Below are 12692 nucleotides of genomic sequence, written 5' to 3' on the forward strand. Positions count from 1 at the left end.
CAAAAAGTTCATGGAAAAAATAGAATTAAAAGATAACACTCTTTCCATGAACTTTTTGAAGTACCCTCACTGGGAAATGTCGTTGAATGACATTACATAAAAATTGAGAATTAGTATCTTATGAATTAAACAACCGCTTTATATTATGATATTTTTGGACATTGAACATATATGGAAAACACATGAGCAAAGTATTGAGAAGCTAAATATCGAGGAAGAGACCAATTTAAAACATTCTAATGAGCCTTATCTCATAATTCGATAATCGATGTAAAAAACTTGTAATAGATGCATTTGTATATATGTATATGTGAGTGTATACATATATAATAAGTCTGTAATGAAGTGTATAGATATAATACCTGATTACATCTCACTGAAACTTTTTTGTCACATGAAATCGGTAGTTGAATTTTATACTTAGAGGTTTCTATTTTAATTTACTTTTTTATTGTGTTGCATAACAAATGAGGGTCATATAAGCTGTTGTTCAATGACAAAATGGTTCAAACTCATATAATTTAAAGAGAATATTTAAAAATACGATTTCTACCTTCACTGAGGCTTTGTAGTATTATGTAAGATTTGAAAATTAGAAAATGGTTTTACTTTGAACCCAATTAAAATAATTTGATCTTTTGCATTTACACAATGGTGACTTAGTAAGAATTGTAATGAAAGTGTTCTACATATTTTCCGTAAATTAACCTAAAAGCAGAAATGTCTTCATATATTTTTATTATTTCTCCACTAGAGGGCTCTGTTGCCCTTTGATATAACTAAACAAAAGAGGCAGAATCTCAGTATAGTTTTCTTCCTCTTAGCTGGTCTTGCTTTCATTTTGTTATATAATGCCTTTTACTTTCCTAACATATCTTTTAGGTCTTGTACTTCTCAGTGATGGAGTTCAAACTGAAGATTGTCACTAGTGTCATGTTTGTTTCTTTTTTTCTCTTTTTTGCTTTGTTTGTATAAAATGCCAAGGATGAAGAGATCCAGTTAATAAAAAGGTCCATTGTACTCACGTAGCAGCCTATTCTGCCAGATTATACAAGGGCATGTGTTTTTATGACATTATTGGTTTTGAGTGTGCTAGCCTATCAATGTGTGATTTTTTTTCCTAGGTGGAAATTGTAATATTTAAATATTAATGTCTCTGCGTAACGTTCATTTAGAATGCCTTGGTGACCTTATATTTTTTTCTAAGAATATAGAGCCTCCTTTGTCCCTGCCACCAGCATTGTATACATTATGTAATGTGTTGCAATTAGATTGTTTATTAATGATACATTCTTATACTAAAAGAAAATATGTCCTTTTGGGCTCAGTATATGTGTCTTAAATAAAAGAGGCAATATTAAACCAAATGCTTAATGTGAAGCAGATAGCCAGTACTCTGCACTTATAGAGTCTTGAGGGTGCTTTTTTTAATTTTGGCTCTGTAACTAAAGTTTGAGGCAGCCCGTTAATCGCATACTTCAGCTGTCGAACAGAAATTTGGCCTGGAAAAGAATACACTTTGGCATTATAAAACTGCTTATTTCTGAATTTTAAATAGGGACAAACTAAATGCACTATATTATATACTTTTATTTACATTATTTTTCCTCAGTGACTTTTCCTCTTGAAAATGTGAGAGCCTGAAAACATTGTGAATATACTTGTAACATTGAAAAATTGTTTTGCCAGAATATAAAGATGTTTTGGTTATTCATATACAAATGTTTTTATTGTTTATCATATAAATTGTTAAAACGAGGTGGCTATTCTGGGAATTATTACAGATTTTATAATAAAGGAAGTGCTGACAATTGAAACCCCTTTGACCGTCACTTATTTGGTATGACTCAGCCTACATTCTTTCTTGTACTTTTCACCCTATACACAGTGTAAAAACAAAAGCACAGTGAGGGGAGGTCATTTGCCTGAGATCACACAGCTCTTGAGTGGTGGGTGCCTGCAGGACTAGGACAGAAGACTTCTGACTCCATGCTGGGGCTCCCTGCACTGTACTTGCCACCTTCCCGTTGGGAGGAATAATAACGTATTGTCCTGACTGAGCTCTTCCCAAGCAGCTCATTCGGTATGTTAACCCCGAGTATGGAATCAGCAGACTTATTTTAGTAGATCTGTGAAGGCTTGCTCTGTGCAAGGCCATGTGCTAGGTGTGGCATCTGTAGGGAGGGCTGAGGCAGATGTGATTTCTGAACTACAGAATTTCTGATCATGATCACTGATGCTTTCTTTATCAAATTCCCCTTTGGTGTTATGATTGTAAAACAGGTATTAGGGAAGAATTCTGGGGAACAGGAACTAGCATTTTTATATGCCATTTTATGTTAGCTTTACATGCCTTCTCACATAATTATTTAAAAAAAATTTATTATTATTATTATTATTTATTTATTTATTTATTTTTTTTAAAGATGACCGGTAAGGGGATCTTAACCCTTGACTTGGTGTTGTCAGCACCATGCTCACCCAGTGAGCCAACTGGCCATCCCTATATGGGATCCGAACCCACGGCCTTGGTGTTATCAGCACCGCACTCTCCCGAGTGAGCCACGGGCCGGCCCCCAATTTTTTTATTATTAATTATGTGTTCCTTATGGAAAATTTAGAAAGTGTAGATTATAAGGATAAAAATACAGATTTTAAAAAATCACCCAGCTAGAATTTTTAAAAAGCTAGAAGTATAGTGTTAATATTGAGCATATATAACTAAGTATTTTTTCTCCTTTCCTTCTGTGATTTTCTATTTAACTGTGTATCATGGGTATCTTCCTGTGCTGTTAAATTTCCTCTTCTTAAATGGCTGCATAGTATTCCATTATATGGCTGCAACCATTCTCCCAGTATGGCACATGTGGGTGTATTCCAGCTTTTTAATAGCTGTGGAATGGAGGTGACTATTTCGTATTAAGTCTTTGTACCTGTTATTATTCTATGGTTTTATTTTGTGGAAGTAGAATTGCTGAATTAAGGGTTTTGCTCCCTAACCTTAATATCTTGATTTGTTGAACTGTACCCCTGGAAGGTTGTACCAGTTTGCCCAGCATCCTTGCCAACTTTGAGAGTTTTTTGAAGTGTCACTTAATTTGCATGTCTCTGAATATTAGTAAGATTGATCGGCCCTTCATATCTGGCCATTTGTTTTTGTTTTTTAATTTTGGTGGCTGGCTGGTGTGGGGATCTGAACCCATAATCTTGGTATTACTGCACTTTAACCAACTGAGCTAACTGGCCAGCCCTGTATTTTCATTTTTTTTTTTTTTTTAATGAATTGCCCTTTCATCTTACATGTGTGACTATTGGATATGTATTGATGGGTAATTGCTTGCCTCTTGTGGTATAATTTAATTTTCAAAATGTCCCTTTTAGAAGTTAATTTATCTGAAAGTGTTTTTTACTTTAAGTACGTATTCAATCCTATGATCAAGAGGAAATTCATAGAGAAAGAATTGGCCTAACTCCCCAGTTTGCTTCGCTAAAAACTATCAAGCATATATTTTATCTATTATACCAGCTACAGCTCAAACCATGGGCACTGCTGCTTTGGTACCCGTGTGTAAAGAGGGACCACCCCAGAAAACTCAAAGTTGGCCAGATTTCAATGGTGGTTGAGTCCCAAGATAATAGGTAAGATTTGGTTTTGTGAAATTTCCCCAGATCTTCTATTAATGGTGGTAATGCCTCTTCAGAACTTTTCTGTACTTTCTTTCATCTGATGAGCCTGGCTCCAGTGTAGTGAAATTGTACCGTTGCTGGAAATGTCTCAAGCTTGACTGGCGGGATTCTATCTGGAGAGGTGCAGCTTTCTTTGTTAGGACTGACTCTGGAAGTACACATTACCTAGTTTCAAAACCTGGGCTAGCTACCTCCCATCTGAGTGACTTCGGGCCAGTTATTTTTCTTCTCTGAACTCTTGTTCCACATGCATGAAACATGGACAATATTCCTACTTTGGAAAGTTGTTAAACATGGGAACTCGAGTGCCAAGGGAATTGTCTGCTCGTCACTGCGGGCACTTAATAGCGTGTAACCATTTCTGGAATGGGAGGCAAGGGGATCGGGTTACTACTGAAATTACTTTGGTATTTTCCTAGTTTCCTGGTTCTTAGATCCTCAGAAGGCTGCCATAATATCTGTGAGTTTGTCCTAAAATAACCTTTCTAAATAACTATTCTAGGCATTGACTTGTCTTTGTTATGAAAGGAAACATTTTAGATATTTTTTGGTTGGAGACCACATAGTAGCTTCATGGGGGGAAAAAAGAATCAACTCAAAGAACAAAAAAAAGAGACAAGGTTATTTTTGTTGCAGTCAAGGAACAAAAAAGATATATTAAACTTGGGGGGAAAAGAGAAGGAAAACAATTATACCTTGAATGCATGACAGTAACATTTTTATTACTGAGAGTTGGGCATTAGAACACTTTTTCACTTGGGTTTGTGATGGCTTATAGGATTGCCTGGTGTATTAAGTATAAAGGTCCAACTTTGCCGTCCCATTTACTTGATATACCCAAGAATGTGTCAGTGTTTGAATACACTTTTATTGCCACTTAAAAAGGTAGGGCAGTTTTATTGGAGACTACTGGGACACGGTAGGAACTGTCCTGTGAGACAGATTAACACGTGACCTAAGGCAAGTTACTTTTAACTATTTTGAGCCTTGGTTTTCTCGTTTGTAAAATCAAGAGGATAATAATTTCTCCGTCACTATTGTATGGATCAAATAAACAATACATGCAAATGCAGTAATGAAGAGTACCGTATGAATGTAAGGTTGCTTGCAGTTGGGGAAAAATAACCTAACAGTTGAAGAAAAGAGTCGTAAAAGGAGGATTAGGGTTGAAGAAGATGAAGAGAGGAATTTAATTCCTTAGTGGGTGGAATAAAATAGGAGCTCTTGATATTTCTTTGTTAGGGTATGCTGAGAGGTTTCTGCACATGTCTTCAGGGTTCAGAAAGGGAACCAGATGTCAAGTAACAGAGTTATACACTACACAATTGATTTAGTGGTGATGACTACAAAATTTTAATGGATGCTGTTCTATTCAGAATTGACGGGCTGTGGCTCTAGCTAGATATTCAGAAGCAGAAACTTGGTATTATAAGAAGGGAATTTTTTCAGACACAGAAACTTTTCATGGGTTGTAGTCGTGTTGAGGTTTCATAGGTGTAAATGTTGGTTTTGAGGCAATACGGTTCTTTCTGGTTGGCTTAAGTTTCACCTGCCTGGGTCCTTAACTCTGCTGGCAATGCAGAGCTAATTCAGATGCAGATGGGAGATTCAGATGTGAACTGGTGCCATTTGCTTATATGCCATCAACAAAATTGCCAGCCACATCTTGAGTTTAGAAACTGTTTTCCTGGTGATCACACAAAGCAAGAGCATGAAAATAATCAGTCTCCTTTAAATGGAGAGAGACTGCTGTGTCAGTCACCAGTGGCTGTAAGGATGAACTCTCAAAACATTTTGCATCTTTTAATATGTCTTCCGAATGCCTTCAGTTTTTCTGCCTAGCTGTGTTGTACAGTAAGGCGGTTGGGGCTTCTAAATTCAGCAGCTGGGTTTGAGAAGTGTCTATCAGCTGAGAAATCATCAATGCATTCCAAATGGTGTTACAAAAAAAATGCCATTACAACTTTATCTATTAGTGAAGGAAGTTTCAATTCTAAGTTCATGTATAGTTACCAGATTGAGTGTTTGACAAGGTAGGGAGCGTTGTAACAGATCCATACGGGGAAACATCTCATTCAGGAAGTAGAGTCAGATTTTTGGCAAGGGAGACCATCCTTTCAGCCTGAAAAGCTGACGAGGGAGCTGTCATTCTGTGTGCATGAGGACCTTTTTCTACAAAGTTTAGTAATTGCCGCGTGTCCAGTGTTTCTTTTATATTGCCTGCTGGCCCGATCAGGGAAGGACTTAACCAGAGGAAGCCAGTTGTGTTTGTGTGTTGTAATTGTGGCACTCTTGGTGCCTATTCATTTTTATGTTCCTTACATGTTTACTTATTGTTGGGAAAGTGTATTAATTTTCTATAGCTGCTGTAACAGATCACCGCAAACTTAGTGCCTTAAAACAACACAAATCTATTCACTTACAGTTTAGAGGCCAGAAATCTGAAATCAGTTTCACTGGGCTGTAGTTCAGGTGTCAGCAGGGCTAGTTCTTTCTAGTGACTTGGCGGTTAATCAGTTCCTTGGCCTTTTTCAAGGCATCTTCTAAAGGCTGCCTTTGGTCCTTTGCTTGTGGCCCCAGCCTCCCCCTGCAAAGTGCATCCCTCCTGTCTGTACTTCTACTATCACAGCACCTTCTCTAGTGTAGTAACCAGCTCCCTCGGTCTCCCTCGGACTCTTATGATTACATTTAAAGCCCACCTGGATAATCCAGAATAATCTCCATCTATCAAGATCCTTAGTTTAATCTTATCTACAATATCCCCTTTGCCATATAAGGTAACATTCACAGGTTCCAGGGATTAAGATGTGGACATCTGTGTGTGTTGGAGGGGGGGGGGCATTATTCATCCTAGGACAGAAGGTAATGGATTATCTCTAAGAACTCTTTAAATTTTAGGATTAAAGACTCCTGTCCACATTCTACATCTTTCCTACCTAGATAGTTCTGTGGGCTGGGTGATTTTGTCTAGAAAAACTCTAGTTTAGTGTGCCTCATTGTTCTGAGTTTTGGGAGCAGCCCTATGATGTCTCCACTCTACCAGTTTGAGTTTTTCTGAAGCAGGATGGTCTATAAATATCTGCCACTTTCACTGTATTGTACTGAGGCTGACCAGTGCTGCCCCTCCGGGCTGACTCCCTATAGTCAGGCACAGGCTATTTTACACAATCATACTTACTTTCCTGGTTCTTTTAGAGATTTGAGTTTAGAACCCTGGTTTAGGGTCTGTGAAGAGGGCTTGTGAAGAGATTGGACTGGCTTACTTATAGCTGCAGACATGCCCTTTTTCAGTCTTTTGTGCAATCTTCAAACATTTATTGACTACTGAGTGCTAAATCTTCAGTGTAGAACCAGACATGATCCCTGCCCTTATGGAGGTACAAACAAACCAAAATATCACAGTCTTTTGTGCAATCTTCAAACATTTATTGACTACTGAGTGCTAAAACTTCAGTGTAGAACCAGACATGATCCCTGCCCTTATGGAGGTACAAACAAACCAAAATATCAGCAATGTGATCTTTGTGCTTCTAGAGAACATTTAAATTGATATGTTTTGTAGTATAATGTATTTTATTTTTTAACCATACATTTCCCTGCATGTGTGTATACCTCTGGGTAGTTTCTAGTTATTTCTGTAGTTTTTTTACTTTTATTTAAAAGTATAAGTTTCTAAAGCCTTTTTTTTCATACTTGAGGAAATATCTGCAAATGAATCACCAAATATGTTCTTACAGAGTATCTTGACTGAGCCTTTTTAAGTCTTACTATTAGTCTCCGATTTATCCTAAGCTTTATTTCCACCTACGCGTCTTCTGAGCAATTATAAAGGAAAGCAAAACCTATAATAGGTACGGGTGAGCACAAAGTCACCATAAACTTGAACAATGTGTAGCTCTGTGGTCAAGTGTAATTGCTTATTCTGTAGTTTATATTAATTGCGGTTCCATTGCTTGCCTTGTGTTAATAAGCATGCAGCTATAGTATGATTATTTTTAAAGGTCATCTGGTATCTTGATGTTCATGCATACAACCCAAGTAGTTATGTAGTCTTCAGATAATATGTGCTAAAAATGAGTAGCTAGTTTGAGTGGCAGGCTAACTCATTCTATTTTGTGAACAGGTTTCTTTTATAGTTCTTGCTGGGTTTCCTTTAGTTAGCTTCTGTGCTTTGCTCTGTGTTATGGCTTAGCCCTGTAGCTCTGGGCTCTTCATTCCTCACGTTGCTGATGGTATAGCTGAGCTCTGCTAATGCTGGTTATTAATCTGACAATATATACCAGGGAGGTTTTATAATTGCCATAAGTCTTCTTTGCTTCATTCCATTTGCCAGCTCCTCAAATGGTGTGGCAGCTCTAAAGCACAGAATTTGAACATGAGTTAGAAAATCGTAGCTTAAACTTATGATTTTACATTCTGTCAAGGCTGCTGGGAAAGTGGTCACGTCTCTGGATATTTGGATCTACAAATTCCTACCAAACTTTTTATTACTTAGCATGTCAAATGGAAAATTTAGCTAGATTAGGATGGCACAACCAGTCTTTAGGGAATGACTTCTAGATTTCATGTTTTAGTTATTATAAAGCTGGTCTTGTTGGATTGAAGAATTTAATAGTGTTTAACTTTTCAAAAGATGCTTTTTATTTTAACTCTTTTTTAAACTGTCCAGAGAGAAGTACCTGAGAGTGAAATAATTTTAAATTAACCCCTGAGGAACAAATGCTGATGGCTTTAAATGAATGGAAAGATCAAACTACTGAAGCTTCCAGCTTCATGTCGTACATAGGAGACTAATCAGAGGGAAGCTAGCTCACAAAAGCAAGAAGTACACTTGCAAGGCTGAGCTGAGCTTACAAGGGAACAAAATATTACAGAGCTGTCACATTTAGAAATGATAGTAAATTTCTTCCATCCTTCTAACAGATTTTGTGGCTCTTGCACAGGTGTTAGGGAGCCATATGTGTTTTCTTAAATGTTCCTTGACTATTTCCTTTAAGAATTGCAGCCAATCCCCATATACCAGCCAGCCGCAGCAAAAAAGAAAAAAAGAATCAGGGTTGGTCATTTAGCTCAGTTGGTTAGAGTATGGTGTTATAACATACCAAGGTCAAGGGTTCAGATCCCAGTACTGCCCAGCTGACCCCACCGCAAAAAAAAGAATTGCTATGTATTGTATGGCTGTGTGTGTCTATGTATTCTTTTAAGGTTGGTGGGGAGAACTATTGTGATGAATAAGAAAAGGTAAACATTGTTAATGTTGACTTTACTATTTGCTTAAATATTAATATTGAATTTTGGAGTCAACACACTAGCAGGATGGCTTTGTTTTAAACTTTGTAATAGAAAGTTGTCTGTTATTATTGATAGCATTTCTGGGTAGCTATCAGAAGAAGTCTTTATTTAGAAATTTAACCACATTTTTAATGCTGGGCATTACAGTAAACAACAGTATGGACTTTGCAAAGTCTATGTTCTGCACGTAATACTTTGTAATGCCCACTGAATTTTACCTTTTCTGTTAAGTCTTTGGGGAACCATTAAAATCTTCTTTCCTTAGTTTCCTTTAACCTTTTTTCATCATGATAATTGGTATGAGATTTTTCTTTTTCATTCCTTCTGTTATTCAGAGCACTTCTCTGGCTTATCTCTTCATTCTGTGTTTAGTTTCATATTTTACATTAACTTCTGTACATCGGTATCTGTCATTATGGTATTTAAGCTCTTCGAAGAACTTGGCTAACTTCTTGAGAAAATAAAGTTGCTAACTTCTTGAGAAAATAAAGCACTCTACTGTTGAAATGTTCTGCTTATACTGAGTCTGTTTAGTTTCATATTTTACATTAACTTCTGTACATCGGTATCTGTCATTATGGTATTTAAGCTCTTCGAAGAACTTGGCAGTTGCTAACTTCTTGAGAAAATAAAGCACTCTACTGTTGAAATGTTCTGCTTATACTGAGTTAAAAATTCACAATATTTGGTTTAAGGTTATGATAATTGGTGCTCTTTGTAATTAATAGCCAGGAATATTCTCCTTGCTGAATAGTTAAGAGTATAACTTTGGTTTTAGAAAGCTTGATCATGGTTTTCTCTGTGTTAGATATGAAAAGAACCATGAGAGCCTGAGGATATTAATAATACTGTCGTATGGTGACCCCACTGTGGAGAAGTATGCAAGAGAGAAAATCCAGAAGAAAGTATTAAATTCTGAGGCAAGAGGATGTTTTTGGTGACATGCATTGCTAATGATACAGCGTGAATGGTAGAGGCTATAAGCGTTGCACAAATAGAGAGAAAGCGTGTTGCCTGCATGTTGAAAAATCCAAATGCTATAACAGTGTAGGCCCTGCAGTATAGACAAACTTGCTCCCACATAGTCTCTAAGTGAAGACAGGCCTTACTGAGAAATAGAAGATGCAGACTCTACACTCGGGCTTCCCCTCGTGGGATGCAGAGAAAACTCACCCACGTGCAGCTACTCAAGACTAGTCTTCAACCTAGCAGAATATTCACAAGTATAGACCAATGTTGGAAATGTGCAACATACCTTTTAATGCTTAGTTCAGAACACAAGGCTAGTCGGCTCCATTGTGGTTTACCAAGTGTGAGGAATGATTTCTTTCTGAGAAGGGTAGGCTTTAGTTTCCTTGAATGTCCATACTAGTGTTTCAGTTTCCTTTTAGAAGCATAAAAGAGAGAAATTCAGTAGGCAGAATTTGTATTTTCAACTAGGTAGTCATTCAAGTTTTATTATCCAATTATATTAAATGTTGTTAATTGTGTCAGATATTAGAAGCCAGCTTTGTTGACTGATCATAGGAGATTCTTCCATTCTGTGAACTTAGCTTTCTTCCTTCCATCCATGACATTTATCTAAATCAGGCTTTTCTCCCTTTCTACTAAATTTCTCAGTTATCAGTAGGCTCAAAGAATAGACTGCAAATACCACCGGGGGTGGGCTGGGGGGACAACATGTCCACTAAAACTGACCCATAAGGATAATAGAAAGGAGAAATGACATTTGTGGGTTGTCTATCTGATTTCCTTTCTGCTTGATAGAAATTCTTTTAGGAGTTGAACACATAAGCACATGTGCATTCATGTGACTTTTGAGATCTCTAGAATAGAGAATTCATCTTTCTAACTGGAATTTATTCAGTATGGAAATGTGGGTGGATGATTGTTTTATAGATGCCTGGTACTGAATGATGGGTAGGTGTGATAACTATATATAAAATTATATTAAAGTCCAAGAGGTCCTTTTATAAAGCAGGCTGGAAATGGCATCAGATTTTCTTATGGCTTTTTCATGTCCATTTTGATGAATCTATTTATTACTTCTATAATGAGTAGTACACATGGTTGGTTAGCCAAGTTATTGAACTTTATCAACCTTGGCTGAAATTCACAATGCGTGCCAAACTTGTTGTAACATGTAAGAAATTACATCTGGGCTAAAAGGTTCAATAATCATTACTCTTATAATGGAATCTTTTACAATGCATGTGATTTCATGATATGCCTATGCTTTTTAAGAATTATAGTGATACAATGAAACAAGGAATAACATATAGGTGGAAAAAAGTATTTGCTTATAGTATAGATTCAAATTTATAATAGGCTTATTTGACTCCTGGGACAGGATGAGCAGAGAATGCTGTCTCCTGAGTGTATACTTAGGTATTTGTTGTCACGTCTCTTTCTTTAGATCTTGCTAGATCTGTCCTTAATCATGTGACTTGTGAACCCTTTTGGGTCTAGGAGACAAAACCTAATAATATGCTGTTATATCACATACATTTATGAGTTCTAAACTGAGTTGAAATGTAGCCACACTGTTCTTAAATTATAGACTTGAGGAATGTAGATTTTAACTCTCACTAGGAAAATTTGAGCACAGGTTGGTCTATTAACCCATAAAGAGGTGTTGGGACTTGAGGGGCCTAGCAAATAGCACATTTTCCTCTTCCTGAGTTATGACATAATTGAGAAATGAGACCAAGGATAAACCAAATGGGAGACTAAAACATCACCTGAATAACCGATGACGCTAATATTGGAGAATATGGCTTTATATGTTTGGGCTGGAGGGCTTTCTAATCCTGAACATCAGAATTAGACAGGGTGGTAGGTTAGTGCTGGGTCAGGTTGGACCTTCCCAGAGGGCTGTGCTGGCCCCTGCAGCGTGCACAAGACAGTGCAGCAGCACTTGTGCTGTGTATGAGAGAAGAAGGGAGGTGAGGCTGTGTGTGCCCGCCTCTCGCTTCTAGAACTCCAGTTCCCTTAAGTTGCGTCACCTCCCACAGGCAGGAATAAGTGATTGGCAGAAAGAGATCAGGATGCTAATGGAAAGGAAGATCCCTTCACCCAGAAAGACATGTCTGAAATGGGGAAGATGCTTTTCCCACCACTCTGCCAATAAGAAACTAGGGTGGTTAAAATTTTGAGGGCCGACCCCGTGGCTCAATCGGGAGAATGTGGTGCTGAGGGCGCAGCGGTGCTGGGAACGCCGAGGCTGCAGGTTCGGATCCTATATAGGGATGGCTGGTGTGCTCACTGGCTGAGCGCGGTGTGGGCGACACCAAGCCAAGGGTTACGATCCCCTTACCGGTCACAAAAAAAAAAAAAATTTGTACAAAGCCTTGGGAAGATAAGACTGCAACATAAATGTATGTCCACTCTTTCTCTTAGATTGTGAGTCTTCACTCTTTTCTTAGATAACTAGGCATGCTTATTTCACTTCTGTAGTTTCCAACTTGCTAACTCTGGGGTCTTAGACTATATTCTTAACCCTTGAGTCTCAGTTTCCTCATCTGTGAAGTAGGCACCATGACATAACCTCACAGAGTGTTGAGAATTCGGTAAGGTAAAATAAAAGCACCTAGTGTGGCATCTGGCAGCTTGTATGTGTTCTCCAGGAGTTTCCATATTTACTGTTTTGTTTCTAGGACTAAGTTTTTAATTTATTTTCTTAACTTTTTATTGTGGACAATTTAATATGTATG

At 37.5% G+C, this 12692-nt stretch overlaps 1 protein-coding gene across 1 annotated transcript in view; it reads left to right on the forward strand.

Moving 5' to 3' along the window:
- The window catches only part of WWOX (WW domain containing oxidoreductase), a 327478-nt gene that overhangs the window by 16778 nt on the left and 298008 nt on the right, over positions 1-12692 (forward strand). The gene's annotated exons all lie outside the window — the stretch shown is intronic.

Source organism: Galeopterus variegatus, unplaced genomic scaffold, assembly GCF_000696425.1.
Source record: "Galeopterus variegatus unplaced genomic scaffold, G_variegatus-3.0.2 Scaffold495, whole genome shotgun sequence".
Lineage (NCBI taxonomy): Eukaryota > Metazoa > Chordata > Mammalia > Dermoptera > Cynocephalidae > Galeopterus > Galeopterus variegatus.